The following is a 20,160-nucleotide window of genomic DNA, read 5'->3' on the forward strand; positions in this document are numbered from 1 at the left end:
TTAACAAAATACCATGAATTGTGTAGCATATGAACAACAGCAGAAATTTATTTTTCATAGTTCTGGAGGCTAGAGGGTTAACAAAATACCATGAATTGTGTAGCATGTGAACAACAACAGAAATTTATTTTTCATAGTTCTGGAGGCTAGAGGTTCAAGATCAGGGTGTCAGCGTGGTTGAGAGCGGGCCCTCTCCCTGGTTTACACCTGGTGTCTTTTTACTGTGTCCTCGCATGGTACGAGGGGCTCTTATAAAAACACTAATGTCATTCATGAGGCTGCTCTCGTGATCAAAGCGCCTCCCAAAGGCTCCACTGCCTAACGTCATCATCTCTGTGGGGTATGGTTTCAACATATTAATTTGGGGTGGGGCACAAATATTCAGACCGTAGTAGATTTACTACAAAAACTCCCCTAATTATGGTAGTCATTTATCTTTCAAGGTTCTACATCTCCTGAGAAAGTTCTCTGAGGAAGGATCACACCTGTCTCTAGGGCATTTAGCTATTAGGAAGTGCCCAGGTAAGGTCAAATAATTCCAGTGGGTGGCAGGACCTCTCTGCATATAACTTGATACTGTCCAAGTCGCCTCCCCTCACTTTCTTATGGATCATCCCCCATTCTCCATCAAACCTGGAATTGTATATATTTGCTCCTTGCTTAACTATTTTCTTTGGTTCCTTTATGGGAATGAGGCCAATTTCAAGGACACAAAGTATGGTATCTATTTACGGTAGAATAGTTAAAATTTACAACAACGATAATAATAAGTAGGCAGTCAGGTGTCCAGTTGTCCGACTGAAGCAGTTTAACATGAGAGAGAGGAGGTTAAACAGAGCTATGCGATTCTCGAAAGCAAATCTACAGCTTCATTAGCTATTTTGCTATGAATACATTTTCTCTCAACTGCCAAATTCACGGAAGCTCACGAACTTCTATTTATTTCACTTTAAATCTTTAAAATTTTGACATTTTTTCCCCCCTTTTAAAGTCAGATATCACAGACTGAAGAAACAAACAACAGATAATTGAGTTCTTTTATTAGCTTCCTCCACCAGGCACTTTAAGAGACACTTTATTTATTCTTGGCTTTTGGGAAAATTTCAGCCTACAGATTATTTGTCATTTTTCTCATTTTGGTCAATTTGTCATTATAATTAGTTTTATTCTTGGATTCGGGATCTTTTTCTTCTGAAAATTAAGAAATCTTCTCAAACATGACTTGACAGAGAGGGGGAAAGAGAAGAGAAACAAGAAAGACTTAGGCAAATATGAAAACCTCTGTCTTATACATGAATATGACTTAGTAATTAACTTGCTTCTGTTGGGAGGGTATCAAGAGGAAGTGCTGGCTGAGTTCCAGGCAATAGGACACGCTTCTGCTGTGGACGCTGCCCTCGGCTGCCAGCAGAAATCAAGATCTAACAACCTCCATTTCATGTTCGTCTTTTCGGATAGCTTTAAAAAAAGGGCAGAGCCTTAGCTTACCATTTCACCCTAATGACAAATTTCCTATGGAAAATGTTCACAGAGCTTCTCGTCATACCATCTGTCTTTCTTGAGGGTAATAATGAGTAAGAATGATCGCAATTAAAGTGGTCAAGGAGGATGAATGATGAGAGACCGCAAGCAAGGCGGGCACACCACAGGCATCCGAGGACCTCACTCGCATAGCTCAGTGCCTCCCGTGTGCGTCCGTCTGGGCTTTCCTACTAGCTGTCTCTCCTTCCAATGGGCTTTCCTCATTCCCAGCACATGACTACAAGGCCACGTTTTTGGGGTGGTGGGTATATTAGGTTGCTAATCCATTAATTAATAAAAAGAAAGGGAGATCAGTCAAATGCAGAGGATGGAACGCACGTATAGAACTAATAGGTTTGTTAAGCCAACAATGAGTAACATTTCTTTTGAAATTTGGCTCACATCTTACAGGAAAATCTTGTATGTCAATATTATATCTTCAGGTAAGAGAATAAAGGTAAAGAGGAAACTCGATTTCAGTTTAGACAAAAAAGTTCCAAGGATGCCATGACAATTGGAAACCATATAAAGAGGGAAATCGTGATGAAAACCCTTATGTTAGATGGATATACAGCAGCAGAGGACCTGGCTGTGGCCTTAGAATTGGGTAGGATTTCCAAAGTGAAAGAGATTGGATGGAGACCTTGGAATTTTCAAGACTCCTTCAAAAATTTATAACTTCAGTGAATGCATTAAAAAACAAAACCAAACAAAAAACTCTTCTCGAGGATGGCAAATCCTAAATCACGTCTGAGACGGGGATCATGCACTTATCCATTCAGTTACATTCAGGGATTGCCTACTTTGTACCAAGTGTTGGAAATGCAGCAAGAAACATACATGATTTTAATGTCATGAGAAGAAACATAATACACCCCAGGTTATTAGGTAAAGAGCCGGCACCGAAGAGAAGATGCTTGAGTTAGTCAAGAACGGTTGAGTAGGAATTTTCCAGGTAGAAGGGAAGAAAGGAGAGACATTCTAGGCACAGAGGTGAAACTAGGGACGTTTGGAAAACTGAAAACAATTCTGAATGGCTGGAACACACGGTGAGGAAGCTGGGCAGGGAGAAGACTGGACTGGAGGAACCACCGAAGGCTGTAAACAAGGAGCAAGAGGCCCATCTGAGCCGTGTGTCAGGAATGTTCTTCTCAGTCCTGCCCATTCTAATCAGACACCATTTCCAAATTCTAAATTTAGATCTTATTAAACGTCGATCTCTTAGACTGTTGCCCAATAGCTCTGGCCTTGACGTTATGGTTTAGCTTGTCGTTCCTAGGAGAAATACTTCTCTTTCTGCTTTGGGGGTGTGTTGGATCTGGGTGCAAGAAGCTTGCCAGCCCCTGGGCTGGAGGCCGTGCCCACTCAGTAAGCATCACGCCGCCACAGTCTCAACATGAGGGGCTTTGAAACGAGGGTCCTCCCGCTGGCAGAGTGCGTCTCCCTGCTCTCATCCTGGGGTCCTGAATGTTGGGAAGGTATAAAAGAAACCGAACACTGTACAAAAGAACATTATCACGGAGATCTCGGGATGAATACGTCCTCTTGGCGCTGCCTTGAGAAACACAGATAAACAAAACCAAATGGAAACACTGAGTGGAAATGTGTTTTCTCCTGTGGAAGCAGCACATTTGGCAAACTTTTACTTAAGGAACACATATTTGGTAAATACAATGCAAACATTTCATGACGGGAACAGTGTGCATTAAACTGGCTGTATGGTGTGGGGGCTGCGGGGAGGGCGGAATGCATTTCATTGGAGGGAGGTGATGTGAAAATAGAGGGGGAACGGGGCCCCCACGGAGGTGGGGTTGGCAGGGGACACCCGGAAGGAAAGCGGGCCCGAAGGAGATCAGGGGCCTAGGGGAAGAGCTGACCGCTGGACACACGCAGAATGCAGAGGCCGTGGGAAAGGTTGCGTTTTCTGAGCTGTGGCCTTGTCTGAGGACAATTGTGTCCGCCAAGGAACATTTGGCAATGTCTGGTCACTTCGGCTGGCGGTGGGGGTGCTGTTGGCATCGGGTGCATAGAGGCCAGAGACGCTGCCACACACCTTACAACGCGCACCCAACCCCTCAACAAGGACTGACCCAGCCCCACATGTCAGTAGCGCGGAGGCTGAGAAACCTTTGACACGTTACAAAGCTTCTGCCCGCGCCCACCTCTGGCTGCATTGTTCTACTTTCCATGGCTGTATCTGAAGACAACTGCCAGTAGATTTAAAAAAAAAAAACCAAAACACTGTGATGTCTAAAAATAAAACCATTTTTATACTTCAAGGAACAGACAGAGCGATCATTTCTTCGTGACTCTCAGTGCCTGAACATTTCCGAAGGCTAGCCAGAGGAATCCTGGGATCTATATATAGCCCCGGCCTCTCAGAACCTCCCCGAACTGAGCCGAGCCCAGCCTTTCTAGGCTAAGTGCTGCAGCTGCAAAAATGAGACCCTAACTGAGAAAAGGTTTCTATTCCCAGCAGGCAAGGGCCAGAAGCTCCCAGGAAGGGCCTCCTCCCTCCTGCCCAGCATCCCTCCCACCCCTAGTATTTGGTTCCCATATTGCCCCCTACTCATTCCAATTTTCCTGGGCCCCAATTCTGGGCCTCGGAGCCCAGCAAGTGTCTGCACCTTTTCTTTTGACTTAACCTGAGCCCCTCGGACTCTGATCGCAAAAATAGGCTGGAAAATGAATTTTCTAACAAGCAATTTTTCGAAAGGAAAAAGGTCCATGTACCATTAAAGAGTCTAGAGTCTAGTCCGGCTATTGCTTCAGAAAATCACCTTGTCGTAATTTTCTTGCAACAAACGTCTGTGAGGGCTGCCAGGTGGCAGCAGAAATTTGTTTAGTGACAGTCTCTGGAAGATTTAACACTTTCGGCAATGGGGATGGAGGCATCTCTCCTCCGGCCTGGTCTCCAGCGGCACAGCCGGCAGCCATGCAGGGAACAGAACACAGATGAACGCCCGGGGCCAGAGGACCCGCTCGGGGTTTTCCGTGGGTTCTGGTCCTTCCCCCTTCCCTCCGAGTCCCTTTCATCTTCATCCTCCTGTCCCAGAATTCAGTGCGCTGCTGGCTTGCCTACACTGCGGGGTAATATTTTTACCTTCCTGCCTTACTTTTCCCGACCCTGTTACATAAGGAAGATCCCGGCCGCCCCAGGCAAGGAGGTGGAGGGTGGGAAGAACTCAGAATTCGTGACAGACTCCTCCTCATTTCTACCCTGCCCTGTAAGTCTCAGCACAATTGGCTGTTATGGGGACAATGGAACAGGGTCCCACGGGAGGGCAGGGCTAAGCCCCCTGCCCATCCTCTGGTTTGACAGGTAAAGAACCAAGCTTGGGCCTGGGGTGACTCGTAGAATTGTCGCCCACTGAGTTCATGACGAGGTTGAGGCCCAGCTCTTGCTGGACTCCTGTCTCTCTGAAGAGTATGGCCGTGCATGTTTAAACCCCCGTGGGCAGTTGTCCCTTTCGTCTCACATGTGGCCGGGTTAGGGACAGTGAGCCCTTTGCACGAGCCTCCAGAATGCCACCGGGAACGGACCCACTCAAACTGAGGCCGGAATCTTTTATTGCTTTGGGCTCCGCTCAGAATTGTGCTGAAACCTCACAAAGTTGAACCTCTCCCGCCTCCGCCCCTTGGTGTGAGGGAGGAGAGGACGGGGAGGCCGGCGCTCAGCGCCTCGCGCCCCCTCTCTGGGAGGCCGTGTTCACACTCTCCCAGCATGAGGAGGGGCGGGTGGGGACCGTCTGCCCTGCTGTGGGTGCTTCTTGCATTTCTGCAGCGATCTCCAAAGCCCAGAGGCCTATCCCTCCAGGTTCCCAAAGCGTTATCTTCAGATTCCTATCTGACTCTCATGATTTATACCTTTCTGTATCTCTAATGCAGGTATCCCGTAATTTATTGTTTCTGCGTTTTAAATGAATTTGTGCTAATTCTGCTCATACTAGAGACAGAAATCCCCGTGACTCACTTGGAAACAAACGACAATCAGCTCTGAAGAGACCGGTTCCTACGGAATTGTCTGTGGGGGGCTTAGCACCGTGTGAAAAGATGCCCAGTCTTTTAGTTTCAAACTGATAACAATAGTCCTACCACTTACAGAGCATCACCACGTACTAGGCCCAGTTCTCAAGGCTCTATACGGTTTGATTCATTTAATTGTTTCAACACCTCTAGGAGGTAGATACTGTTATGATGCCCATTTTACAGATGAGGGAACTGAGGCAACTAGCTGAGGACCAGAGTTCCAGTGTCTAGTGAGTGGCAGAGTAAGGATTTGAACCCAGATTGTCTGGCCCCAAATTCCCTAATGACCACGCTCCCTGCCTCAAGAGATGCTCCTTGAAAATGAACTTAATGGCCAAGGAAACACGCGAAGGCTACAACGGAGACTTAGGAATGACTAGCAAATCCAAGATTCTTCACTTAACCTAGGGGTTTCTCTAACGTGTTGAACTACAGACACCTTTACACGTTACACCTGCTCACAAAGCCACGAACGTGGATTCCATGCAATATCCTTTAGAATTTGTTGCTCAGCAACAATCCCACATGCAGGAACCCCTGTGCAAATTAGTGCTAGTGAAGTTCTAGAGTCTTCCCCGGCTTGTCTCACACTAACGCTGCGGAGTGAGCTAGAACAACCTGCCCTCGAGACAGGTCACCGTGAACAGTCAGCAGTAGGGCTTCGTTCTGCCTCTTGCTGCTGAGGAGCCCGCGGACGTGCTAATTACCCTACAGCTCCCTGGGTTCACGCCACCATTTCTGCGGCAGTAGCTGGAACAGTATTAAACGTACGCTCTATTTTCTATCAAACCAGAAAAATGGGGCGATCAGGACTCGGAAGACGACAAAAAGTGGCATCTGTCGCTCCCTTCCCCGCATTCTCCCCAACTATGGAAATCGAGGGGAGTTTTGCTTACACCCTTGTCAGACGAAGCTGTCAGACAGCGTGTCCAGGCCCCTGCCACTTTGGCAACAAATATCCAGGGCCCAGCCACATGGGATCGAAGCAAGACTGTGGGCTATGCTGACGGATGTGGCGCCTTTGAAATGTGGCTCCGAGTGTCACACCGGGGCCAAGTGTCACACTGGGGCGCAGCCTGTTGCTATTGCCTTTTTGGAAAAAAAAAAAAAGTCAATTTCTATTTTTATCTGTAAATGAGAGGGACCTGTCAGCAGCAAGATTCACTCGAACATTTCAAATCACTAGTGGTGGTTACTGACAGACAGCTGCAATTCAGGAGTTTTGGGATGGCTTCTGAGCTCCAGGAGAGATGCAGTGAGGGGTACAGGACATACACGGATGCTGGTGTCAGGCAGAGCTTGGTCCGAATCCTGAACTGACCGCTTTTTATTTGTGCAACTTTGGGGAAGCTGGGTACAAACTTTCACATGTATATTGTCAAGTTATGATTTTGCAAATTTCTTTTTGGGTGCGGTTTGAGTAGAGAACAGAGCTACCTCTTCCTGCTCCCAGGACTAGAACATCCAATCACAGTGCCAGACACAGGGCAGTGAATAAAATGCTTAGTGAACGGGTGATGTCTGTGTTTATGAGCACCCTGTCATTCCCCAGCAGCGCGATGCCAGCTTCTCTCCTTCAGTGCAGTCTGCTGCCTCTTACTGTTGACCAGGATTACACGGAGCCTGAGGCTGGAGTAGTAGAGATGAAGGCTTATAGCACACGAGTAGCCCCAAACCGGGAGCTCCCCACTGTGGTACTACATCCAGTCCCAATTTTGGGAGACAGTACCAAACTATTTTGATTTTTGCAAAACCCCTTCCTCCAATACAACTAGTATAACTCTAGAAATCAGACTGGAAGGAACTAGTTCAGACTAGAATAAGAATGACTGACAGAGGCCCATGGGCTGTTTACATCTTTGAAAAAATTGGTTACTTCTAAGGACCGTCATTTTAGCTACAGCAATAGGCCCAAGAGGGAGACATTCGGGAGTTCGAATCACAGAAAATAGGCGACCACGTCTCTCATTTTTTTCTGGGAAGCCAGACTGGAATTCAGTCTGAATAAATCATACCAATCAACCTCTGGTTATTCAGAAACCCAAACTTCACCTCTTAGTGCTTTATAACTTTTCTTAGGTGTCGGTAAATCTCTGAAAATCTCAAAAGGCAAATGAGGGAAAAGAAGATTCAGAAGCGTCATTTTTTGGTCACCTTTTTAACTAAGAAGATAAGCACCTTTAGTTCAAATGAGGCTTCAGGATTAACTCAGGATTCAGAAGTGTGTCTTCTTCCTTCTGCCCCAGAAAACCGAAAGCTGGCTGTCTCTTGACACCTACACTTCTACTCAAGAACAGTATTATTTTAGGACATTACGTATCTTCTACCTCTCATCCTGCAGACTCCAGGGCTTCGACAGCAATGCTTTCCTTTCTCCACCCAGGCGACGGGACCGCAAGCATCATTCAGTGCAACCGGTCGAAGAGAACCACTGGGAAACACACTCAGAAAGGCAGCCGGAACGGCTTCAGCGACACGCAAACGCGTTCTACACTTGAAAAGTTGAGGATCTGATAAGAACGGTGTATTTTGCTACCTTTTTCTACCCCTGTCGAAGAAGTACTGACCAGAAAAGCAGCAAGGGGCAGTGACGCCTTACAACAAAGAGATAATGTCGCCATCTTTTTCAGACTCTGCTTGGTCCCCACTGCCTGGTTAATAACACTTGCCTCTAAAGGTATGAGCCACCCCTCCCTCATACCCCAAGCCCCATTCCTAGTCCTGACTAAATATTAACAACAGCCTAAAAGGGAGTCAGTCATCACACCATCTGGCTGTTTGGAGAGGCCCGTGGATACAGACAGCCTCCTCCAAGAAAGTAGCAGCCTGAACGTGAAAGAGAACTTTCTGGAAAGGCAAGAATGTACCCATGTATACGTTCCGTCCATGTGGTACATGCAGAGCCGCACAGTGTGTGTGTGCGTGTGTGCCCCTGAGCACGAGCTCGGATGTGGACGGCGGACAGAGGACGGAGGGACTGACAGCAGAGGCAGCGATACATGCAGAGCCGTACAGTGCGCGTGTGCGTGTGTGTGCCCCTGAGCACGAGCTCGGATGTGGACAGAGGACGGAGGGACTGACAGCAGAGGCAGCGCAGCCACACTGGCCACTGACCACCCTCCTTCTCCGGACACCGACGGAGCTAAGCGCTGTGCCCGCTATCTCCACATCGCCAAGAAAGTGGAGAGAGGTTGAGAGCTTTACTCGAGGTCACAGGGCCTGTAAACAGCAGACTGGGAACCAAGCAGACGATAATGGGAGACGCCTAAGCCCGTGCTCTCTCCCACTGCCTTCTGGGAGCTGCACGCTGGGGCGTGGGCTCCTGCCGGGCTCTTCCCAAGGTCCAGAGGCGGCCACGCCACTGAGCTCTGCCCTCCCCCACTGTGTGCGTGAAAGAGTTGGGGCTGTCACATCCTCCTAGTGCTCTGGGTTCACACCTCCTGTCGGCTTCCTGCCTCCCACATCTGAGTTTTCCGAAGGACGGTGAATACGTATCAAGGCACTAGTAGGAAAATTTCTCACGTTAGGTTGCAATGGACCTTGTCATATAACTCTTTCTTATGGGTGAGTATACCATGGCCTTTAGCATCACCCTCCCCAAACCTTTCTTAAGTGCCCTGAAGTCCTCCAGCTCCATGTTCGGTGTGGTCCAGCTCTGAATGGTCCAGTCTGAATACTTATTGAAAGAATGTGCGATGAAAGGTTCGATCAGTTGAATTTAAAAGAGGGCATGTCTTAAAGTCTCTGTAGCAGAACAACATAAGTAGCTGGTAATATAGACCGAAATATTTAATATTAAAGTCTGTGACAACCAAATCTATTCTATTGGCTTCCGAATGCACTTGAAAAATACCCATTCCCAGTGAGTCCCCTGGACATGAGCCAGTGCTTGTCAATGAGACTCCCAAAATAGAGGTGCAGAAGTTCATCGGCATGGCTGGCACACCCCTTTGGGGGTGACTGAGGGAATAAATAGCCTGCTGTTCCATAACATCCAAGTAGCCTGAGGAAATAATGCATCCCCACGAGGGCCTGCATTACATTCGGGGATTATGTTGCTCATTAGGTAGCATCCCTGATGTGAGAAGAACTGGTCAACCCAAAGCAGACAGCCGGTCTGCGAGCAGCCCTGAGCTTGCTCTCTCTGTATGGCAGCTGAACTAACTGCCCTGGTTTTTGAGACTCCCCAGTCCACGGGCCATCTGCTACTGGCCAGGGAGTAGCCGTGGCCTCAGATGTGTCTAGAAATTCTAACTCAGTTATTTGGGGCCCGAGGCAGTCCTGTTAATAATATCAATAGCAGACCGATGTTAGGAGAATTCAAAAGCTCTATTTTGCTTCTGAATTACAGACTCAGTGAATTTTATTCGACATGCATATACTGTAATATTTCAGGATGTGCCTTTTTAAGATGAAAAGAGTTCAAAGCCTACCTCCGTGCAGGCGCCCCAAGTTAAAGCTAAAATTTCATAACCTTTGAAGGTTCGTTTCTCTTATACTATCATTGAAATTACTTATGCATTTCATTTGCTGAGTCGCATTTAGTGGGAAGCCTCCCAAGCCACACGCCATGCTCCGTTACTCACTCTTGTGTTCCATGGGCACTGTTCTCTCTCTGCGAGAGTAAGCCATAACCGAAATACCCCCTAAGACGGAATAAAATCATCCTCTACAGAGCATGTGCAGGTGTATCATTTTTTAATGTTGTGTTTTTAGAAACACCTCACTGAATGTTTAAAAAAATAAACCTGAGTCTACGGCCATGCTATCCTGAATAAGCTCGATCCCTTCTGATCTCGGAAGCTAAGCAGGGTGGGGCCTGGTTAGTACTTGGATGGGAGACCACCTAGGAAGACCAGGTGCTGTAGGTGTAAAAATAAATAAATAAATAAGAGATTGTAAGCTGACAAGGTCCTTGCAATCTGTGAGGTCGACCAACGGTTGCCTCGTCTAAAAAAAATAATAAAAACAAAAATAAAAATAAATAAAAAAATAAACCTGATTCTTTTCTCGTCTCCCAATGAGAAAGTCTATCATTTCAACCCTGTCCTATCTGCCGTTTGAGCTGTTTTCCAAGCGGGCGAGTGCAAGAAGAGGTCAGGGTGTGTCCCCAGGGTGGAAAAGGCTGCTTCCTCCGCTTCTGCACACACGGCCAGGCAGACGAGTTCGATGGGCCTTTTCAGACACACTCACCTGCGAGGTGAGAATGTGGGCTCCTGTTCTTTCTCTCTGTCTCCATCTCCATCTCCACCATTTAATCGGTCATGTAAAGGGGTCAGAATGGAAATGAGTTTCTGGCTTTCCTATTACACTTGATCCATTAGTATCGATTTGGTAGTTGAAGCGTTTAGTCTTAAATAATGCAGAATCTGAATAAGATGGAAACTTTGGCCACCTCACAGTATTGAGCACCATCATATAGTAAGAAAGATGAATGCAAATTTGGGAAGAAAAGAGCTTCCTTTAGAACAAGTAAGGCGGCTTTATGGGATTTGTCCTAGAGGGTCAATGTCTAGGACTAGGACTAGCTGCCTGAGCTGTAATGAGCACTATTGGTAAAGGGGCCTGCCCTGCATGAAGTTGTGGCCTTAAACACAATTCATTTATCTTCTTGAGGCCTCAGTTTCATAAGTTCCCTAATCGTAACATCGATTAGACTCCGCAGAGTTGTCGTAGAATGAAATTACAAACACATGGACAGCATCCATGGCGCATCCAACACATAGTAGGTCCTCCAGAGATGTAACCAATGAGCACAAATCCAGAACTTGAGGTGGGTGACCTCGGACAGATGTGGAATTACCCCCATGAAAAGGGGAATGGGATTATCTACCTCACAGAATTCTTTTAATGACTATCTCTATGTATCAAATAGTAATTGAGCAAATCTTATGTGCTATTGACTTTTGTGTATATGTGTCTCTCTTTAAGAATGTGAATGAAAATCAGAAAACTTTCTATAATATAAGGTACCGTTTCGGGTAATTAGATACTGTACATAATAGGTTACATGGGCCTAGGTGGCAAACGTGCTGAGATATAAGATGACCTGCTTTTTAGAGAACAGCCTTGTGCATTCACTCACTCATTCATGAAATGCTGTGGGTGTGTTAAGAGGCAGGCAAGGCACTATTAGACATTTTAAGAAAATGTGGCCCCGTCCACACATGACAGAGGGTTCCCATACAGTTCTTGGCTCAGCATCCTTCATGATAAGTCTTAGTTTCCTTCTTTTCCTCTCTCAAGGAGAGCTCTGATTAACTGGGAGACAAATGAAAATCAATTCAAGGATTGGGTGATGAGTGCTAAAAGACAGGAACGGGCCTAATACCCTTGTGTACCTTCCAGATTCATAGCTGGAGGGGAGAGTGTATGAGGGTTGAGGGGTCTATCTCCGTCTAACTGGAAATCTTGGAATGCATGGATTAAAAAACGTTGCTAATTCATACTCCACTAATTGGATGTCTTCGTGATGTAGAAAAGGGTTGACCATGCTTAGTCTCATGGAGGTAAGGGGACACTAAATGAAACAAAGCTGGAAGGTTCTATAGGGTATATGTTCTGTTGGCTGAAGAAAGAGTGGGCTGAGAAGACCCAGAGAGCAGAGACAGAGCAAAGACGAGAACCGATCGTATTCTTTTCTCTATGTCTTAAACATCCAATGGTCTCTTGGGTATTTCTCAGGTGAAGTTTTGCCATAACTCTTCAGCCTACTGAGTCAACTTGTCAGCACCCTCCTTTGTGCTTCATTCATCTCTGAGTGCCCAGCACTAAGCTCGGTAGCTACAGTGAGACACCTCCGGCCAACACAAGCCCTTGGAGGAAAGATCCAGCACTAGGGCCATGGCACGAGGGCAATGTTCTCCTGCCTGGGAGGGCTCCATCTCTGTGGCAGAAGGGCACTTCCGTGCGACTCTTCCAGACACGTGAAAAACTTGGGGAGGTCTGAGGTCTCCAACTGCTGGGCAGAGAGGGCGGGGGGCTGGAGACAGAATGGAGGGGCAGGTGAGAGTCCCGGCCAGGCCAGCCACCACATGGTCTCAGGTCTGCGATTTTCACCCTGTGTTTAGAAGTGGAGGAATTCATCTTAGAGGACCGAGGAGCAGAACGTCAAGGTTGACCCCTGCCGTTTGAGTGAGAACAGTTCTGCTTCTGCTTTTGTCTCTATTATTTTTATTTATTTATTAGTTTTTATTAAATTTATTGGGGTGACATTGGTTAATAAAATTATATAGGTTTCAAGTGTACGATGCTACAACACATCATCTGTATATTGCACTGTGTGTTCACCACCCAAAGTCGAGTCTCCTGTCACCATGTATTTGACGTCTTTATTATCACTATTTATTGAGCTTCCTCTTAACTTTTTTTTTTTCTTTAATAGGAAACAGTTTGGCTGTGGAAATGTTTGAAATTTGCTGATCTAGTTCTCCTGGCAGGATCCCAGGGGCTCTGGGTAGGTATGGGCGCTGGAGGGAGCCCTGTGGGCGTCAAGCCAAGGGGCTGGGTTGAGGGTAGGTCTCACTCCTAGAGGAAATCTGAGCACCAGGAAGAGAGAGTAAGGGTTTATAGAGACTGGGCCAACCTGGCAAGGGGCAGGGATGTGGAGAACTGGGAACAACTCAGAGGCAAGTCACATTCCTGGGATCCACGAACCAGGCCTATTGTGTGTAAATTTAATTCAGCCCTTCCCCCAAGCAAGAAGGGGGCGGGGCGGGCAAGGCTGCTGAAACATTGACTCAGGACTGAGGAGTGAGCAACATTTGCCTTTGCTTTGTAAACACAGCATGGGGGGAGGATACCCCCTTGACAGCATCCACAGCATCTCCTCCTCCCTGCACACACTGGGAAACCAACCTCGTGGGAGCGCCCTCCAAGGACAAAAAGAAGCTCCAGGCATGGCTAGGTAAGGCTAAGGGCTGTTTACTTTGGGGCATTATACAAGTTAATGACATTGTGATTGTTTCTGCTTTGGATGCAAGTAAACGAAATGATTGAAATGGAAATGAAAATGTGCTTTTGAGGATTATGAGATGAAAAAAGAAACAATTAGCGTAAAGGTTACTAATGGGCAAAATAATTTTTTTTTCTCCTTGACAATACAGATGCTCCTAAGAGTTAACATTCTTGAAACACTTTTGGATTTTCCAATGCTCCCCTGGAACATTAGAGCCAAAGGCCAGAAAAATTATACAGGAAATTTGTAGAGATAGTTCAACCAAGGTTTTGAGCCAAAGACGCACACTGTCCCCAAGGTCTGAGCAGCGGACACTCGCTCTTCATTTCTCATCACTTGAGTGAGATGCCAGGCGAGCAGGAAGGCAGAGATTTCCTGTGACTGCTCAACCATAACAAACACCACCATGGTCTCCACCGGCATGTTCCCCCTGAGAGCTTATTCAGGTGTCTCGTCTGAAACGGTCCCCAAGGCGGTCTCGTTGCAAAGTTAGAAGGAGCATCTCCCTCTCTCCCTCCCTCCCCTCCTCTATGTGTTAGTGCCCTTACCAGTGAGAGCCAGCCTATCCGATGTCTTGATCGGAGTGCATGAAAGCACGAAAGAGAAGCTAACGAGTCGGTGGTTCTATTGAGGCCGTCTGTCTGTCTTGTCTCGTCTGAAATGGTCCCCAAGGCGGTCTCGTTGCAAAGTTAGAAGGAGCATCTCCCTCTCTCCCTCCCTCCCCTCCTCTATGTGTTAGTGCCCTTACCAGTGAGAGCCAGCCTATCCGATGTCTTGATCGGAGTGCATGAAAGCACGAAAGAGAAGCTAACGAGTCGGTGGTTCTATTGAGGCCGTCTGTCCAGGTAGAGAATCTGTCCTTCCAGCACTGGCTCTCCCAGAATTCCCTCTCAACCCTCGATGCCTCAACGGCAGTTGTCACTCACAGAGGCACACCACATTATGAGGCTCTTGGAGCTCTTATGACAAGGTGCATGGTCAGGTGTGTAGAGACCAAGTTTCTAAGAAGCCGAGACTACGTAACGACTCCAGAAAGCGTGGGAAGCGCTTAGCCACGGCAGAAGGAATTGGTGGTAGCGTGACAGATGAGAAAGTCAGAGACACTGGGTGCCAAACATTAGCCTCACATTCACAAGCTGCGTGATTTTGGAAAGAAGTGATTAATTTCCCTGCATCTTAGTTATTTCAAATGTACACTGGGCCTGCTGTGTTGTTGGTGGATGTTGTCAGTGGCTTATATAATGATTGCCTCCTTCTCTATTCTAGGAGAACCCTAATTTTATTCAGGTATCCATCTATCCTCTGGGTAGTCCTTGAGCCCGAGTGAATGCCACCACCCCAGATGCAGACCTGATTGGTCTGAATATACCCTTCACCCTTCTGACAATATTTGGTTCAGAATTGGGCGTATACTCGAATACAAGCAGAAGGCTGTCTGGGTGCTTCTGTGAATGTTCTTGCTCCTTTTGGGATCATGTCTCAAAGCGACCCCTCTTTCTCCCACCGGATGTTGTGGTGTGCAATGCTCAGCACTAAAGCTGCTACACGGAGGAAGGAGAGCCCAGGGCATCGTGGGGGAAACAGAGCTGCAGCCCCTGGATCAAGCCAGCCCTGAAGTCTCCATTATTTCTAGCTTCCGGTGATACGAGCCAATCACTGTTTCTTCTTGTTAAAGGTAACTAACAGTTGCATGTTTTCTGTTACTCGCAAATTAAACGATATAAAATAATAGAGATACCTATTAGAATTTTGGGGAAGATAAATAAAAAGTCAAAGTGGTGTGCTGTGCTCAGCACAGGACTAAGTACAGAGCGAGCACTCAAAACATGATCGTTCCTTCCACCGCGGCATCTTTTCTTGGCGAACACGGCCTTGCCTCAATTAAGGGATTCTCCCAGGGGATCAATTTCCGTTTCATTCAAGCACAAGGACATTTCTGCCATTATGAATGTTGAGAGGCTTTGTTTTATTCACTGGCAGTTTCTAAGAATCGAGGGTGCTGGAGGCCGGGAGAACTATATCCAGAAAATCCTTAGTGCCTGCTGGGGGCTGAATTGTGGTTCTCCCTCAAAATAGGTTGAAGTCCTAATGCCGGCACCTCAGATGGGACCTTACTTGGAAATAAGGTCGCTGCAGATGTAATTAGTTAGGATGAGGTCATGCTGCAGTAGGGTGAGCCCCTAATCCAATATAGCTGGTTTTCTTACGAGAAGATGGCAGTGTGAAGACACAGACACACAGGAAGCACGTCATGTGATGACAAAGGCAGAGACTGGAGTTATGTAGCTGCAAGTCAGGGATGCCAACGATTGCCACAGAACACCAGAAGCTAGAGAGAAAAAAGGAAGGATTCCGCTATAGGCTTCAGAGGGAGACTGTCCCTGTCGACACCTGGATTTTGGACTTCTAGGCTCCATAGCTGTGAGATAATAAATGTCTGCTCTTTTAAGCCACCTGGTCGGTGGTGCTTTGTTGTGGCGGCTCTAGGAAATGAACACAGCGCCTATTCAGAAACACTTAATGGGGAGGGCGGAAAAAAAACCAGGGAGAAACCAGGCATCTTAAATCACTAGTCTTTGCAAAAGAATTAGAAATGTTATCAGGTGTCCTCTATCGATGGTAATTTATGCTAGGCTGCTTGAAGTCTAAAATTTCCTTTCTGAAAGCACCCCGACACCCCTTATCTAAAGATACAATCATTCTCTGTCTTTTCTTAAGAAATGAAATTAAATGCAGCAGCCAGTTATATAAAACAGATAAAGGGACAGTTCCTATAGTTGAAGGAAGCTGGGGAGAGACCAGCTGCCAGCAATCTCTAATGGCCCTTGAACCCCTGCCCCCACCCCATGGGACCTCCAAGCTTCTCTAGCACTCAGGCTTAGAAACACAGTTCTCAGAGATGCAAATAATGGGAGTTTACGGTCACATTCAGGAGTACACTAGTTCTCCTAAGTGATCGCTGCATAACTGACTTGCTAGGTTAAGAAATGTTCTTGCCTCTTCTGTAAAATACAGGGACTGGTGCCCGAGCGACACTCCAAGCTGACAGTCTAGCTGCCAACATGCCCCTGGGCTTCTGCCTGCACCAGATGAGATGTGAGACTTTGGGGTCTGTTTCCAAACCTCTTCTGCCCGTTATACTGGTCACTGTAATTATGCAATTTGGTTGCATATTCTAGACATTGATACAATGTGGGTGTGTGGAGAAAATGCTCTAAGTTGCACGCTTTGGAAGATTGGATAAGAAAAAAAGTTAAGACGAAATCAAACCCACTGTCGAACCAGGTGTGGGTGTGTCAACCACAGAAGACTGGAAGATTCGATCGCATCCTAAATGCCTTCGAGAGCTCATTCCACTTTAAGTAAACTGAGGATGGGAACCGCAGACGTCTTTTAGGCACGAATGCTCATTAACACTCCAGTCAGCAAACCCAGGAAGCGCTTTGGCCTCACATGCAAAAATGTGGTGAATGACTCTGCATTGATATGTTTTAAGTTAAAATAAAATATTTAAGGTGCACATATATCATGTTATGATTAAGCATAACCATTTTCATGGTCTTTTTCTATTAACAATTCTGCTGCCAGCTCCCGTTGCATGGGGTAAGAGGGCCCTTATTCAGTTGCTTCATTTTGGATGCCATGTTCTTGGGCAGGCAAACGCTTTTTTTGTTTTACCTTAGTTGTCATCAATGGCCACCTAGAACATAAGCTCCATGAGGGAGGGAAAGTTTGTCTGCTTCGTTCAGTGACGGTCATTCTTTAAAAAGTCTATTGATTCAAAACACTAGATATTTTTAATTTAAAAAAAAGGCACGTGGCTTTACCTGAAAAAAATTTAAAGCTATTTAAAAAAATGGAAAATGACCCATACATCATCTCCTGTGGATATAATTATATATTTGGCACAAGTCTCAGAAAGGGCTTTGTTGATTTCCTGGCCATGTCTTATCTCGGTCAAAGACTCAGCCACTTATCAGAGACTGAGGTCTGAGACCTGCTCCAAGATTTAACCCAATGAAGCAGGAGCCCAAATACCCTTAGAATGGCTCTACTCGCCGGTTCTGCATGTTTTACCTTTTTTAAAATAAAAGTCTATGGAGTATAAATCCACTCCGACTTTGATTCCATTCACTTACTGAGAACTGCGTTTTCTGACCATTTTCGGAGATGAAGGCACAAATAAAACACATCAGTGATAGTGCAGTGGTTCTGGACTGTGCTACATGCAGACAAGAGTCTCCATCCCCATTTAGATTGCAGGTAAACCCTTTCCCTGGGGAGCTGCACCCACTCTAAGAGAGACAGGCCAAGAAAGCGAGAGAAAAAGTGCCAGGCCATCCTCCTGATTTTAGCTGGGGAGACTGAGAGCCAGCGGGCCCAGACGGCTGGCCCACAGCATGCACGGAATGGCATCTCATCCAGAATGAGCACTCAAGCCTCCTGGAGCATTCTTCACCATCCCGTAGGCCCCCAGCAAAAGCAAACCAGGAAAAAGGATCGAAATGGTGTGAATGAGTTCATAGTGCCACCCACTTCTTATAGTGACACGTGCCCAATAAATACTGGTGTGACTTCCTGACTGGCGATAGGCTGGAAATCGTCAGGTGTAGAAATCATGAAGGCTTTGTTCATGAGAAGAACCTGGAGTGGCATATGGAGCTGGCATCCTCCTAACCCACGAGCAGCTGGGTAAGTGGAGAGCAAACAGACAACCATTTCCCAGCTCTGAGGCTGTTCTCTCTGGAGGGACTTCCTCAAGGGGAACACTGCAGAAACTGGCAACTGACTCAACCTTCACAAGGGCTTGTGGTCACGGCAGGGCAAAGGTGGTGAAAGCGACCTCAGGTAGAACAGGCCGGGGAGAGCCTTGCATACCCGAAATGCAGGAGAAAAAGCAATTGGCTGGTGGCCTGCAAGTCTTTCATTTCTTGCGGTGATTATCTTTACAGTGAGACTTCAGGAGGGTGGGGAACCACATAAGTACCTCTGAGGCTGTTTTTTTGGATTCTGAGCTTTTGTCTACTCTTTAGCCCCTGAGAAAGTGATGCTTAGTGACCAGCAGCACAGGCTTGGGTAAGAGACACCCATACTTTCGAATATTAGTTCTGATACTGGGCAAGTTATTTATAATTTTTTTTAAAGCCTCAGTTTTTTTATTTGTAACCTGAGGGGAAAAGGTATCTACTTCAGAGTTTTGTTGTAAATATTAAATAAAATAATTAATGCAAAGTGTTTAGCACATAGTTATTCAATAATATTAGCTAATTAATAAGAACTAGTTAATTATAACAACAGTAGAGTAAATACTTAATCTTAGAGGAATATGAGAAACTCTCACCAAGTCAATCGTCCAAGTGTCCAGCACGTGCAAGCTCCGTGCTAGGCATGGTGAGGCTCCGAGAGGCCCTCTACAAGAAGAGTTTCTTTACCAGCAAGGGAGATAGGCCATGTGCACGATTAGCTCTTGTGTGGGTTGGTAAATTATAAATGCACAAGAGAGACCCAGGTCAAGTGTGATAAGAGGTTGGGAGAAAGACAATTTCTAGCTGGGAAATTTAGAGCAGCTTCATGAAGGAGGTGACACTGGCTCTCAGCGATGTGTTTTATGAAATATCCCCAGCCATTGTAAACTAAATTCCAAGTTAGTTTCTAATTATATAGTCTTTTCTTGGGATAAATCTCATTACTCTTATCTATATTGCTTCTAGGAAAAACAAATTGATTTCTGGAACATCAGCTCAACAGAGACCATGGAGGGAAAAAAGCCTACTGTTCCAGTTACCTTCCCATAATATATGGCATATTCAGAAGTCATGTGTTTGTGCTCTGTCTTTGGCATTTGGCCTGACCTAGGACCCCATGCCTTTCTGCTAGCACAGGTGTAAAGAGACAAGGTGGTCCCTTTAGAATTCCTTGAATGGCACTTTTCAGAGTGTGCTGGGGGTTTCATTAGTTCCATGATATGCTGGGTGGGGTAGCGGAAAGAAAAAATGGAAGAAGAAGGGAAGAATTCTGCGATGTAAAGTTTTGAGACCTTTAATTGCTTACATCCGCCTCCTGGAGGTTCACTACACACATTGGTGTGTATATAGTAACAGCTATATACATAGATGTTAAATCTACTCAACTTATTACACTTAGGCTATCACAAACATATTTTGTCATGTAAGACATTTTGTCTCCTAACACAGTACCTACTAATTTTCCAGTTTACCTTGGAAATTGTTGCCCTGAGCAATTTGCACAGCACTGTCAAGGAGTCATCAGAATAGCACGCTAAACCCAAACCCACTCAGGCAATCTGGAAACCTAGGAAGGAAGGGCTGTGGTTTCCGCCCTGGGACCAGTCCTGGGCAGATGCTCAAACGCACACTCCTAAAGGATTCGACTCATCTTCTCCATTTGGAAGACAGTGCATTCATTGTACGAAGCGCCCTTACACGGCCTCTCACAAACACCCTGTGAGGTGGACCTTATTCCTCTCCTTTTTACAGATGAGCGAACGAGCTCAGAGAGGTGAAGCAACATGCTAAGACCGCAGAGCTGGGAGGTGTCAGGACTTCGTTACCATTTCCCACCCCTTCCTGCTCACTCCATTTCAGTTCCCGTGGATTCACGATAGTGCTGGAAAGCTAGCATCACCTTAGCTT

At 46.3% G+C, this 20,160-nt stretch overlaps 1 protein-coding gene and 1 pseudogene across 1 annotated transcript in view; one reads left to right on the forward strand and one right to left on the reverse strand.

Moving 5' to 3' along the window:
- ELMO1 (engulfment and cell motility 1) overlaps window positions 1-20,160 on the reverse strand; it is a 404,818-nt gene that overhangs the window by 60,935 nt on the left and 323,723 nt on the right.
- LOC112479977 lies at window positions 10,303-10,421 on the forward strand (annotated as a pseudogene).

Source organism: Pteropus alecto, unplaced genomic scaffold, assembly GCF_000325575.1.
Source record: "Pteropus alecto unplaced genomic scaffold, ASM32557v1 scaffold21, whole genome shotgun sequence".
In the NCBI taxonomy this organism is placed as follows: domain Eukaryota; kingdom Metazoa; phylum Chordata; class Mammalia; order Chiroptera; family Pteropodidae; genus Pteropus; species Pteropus alecto.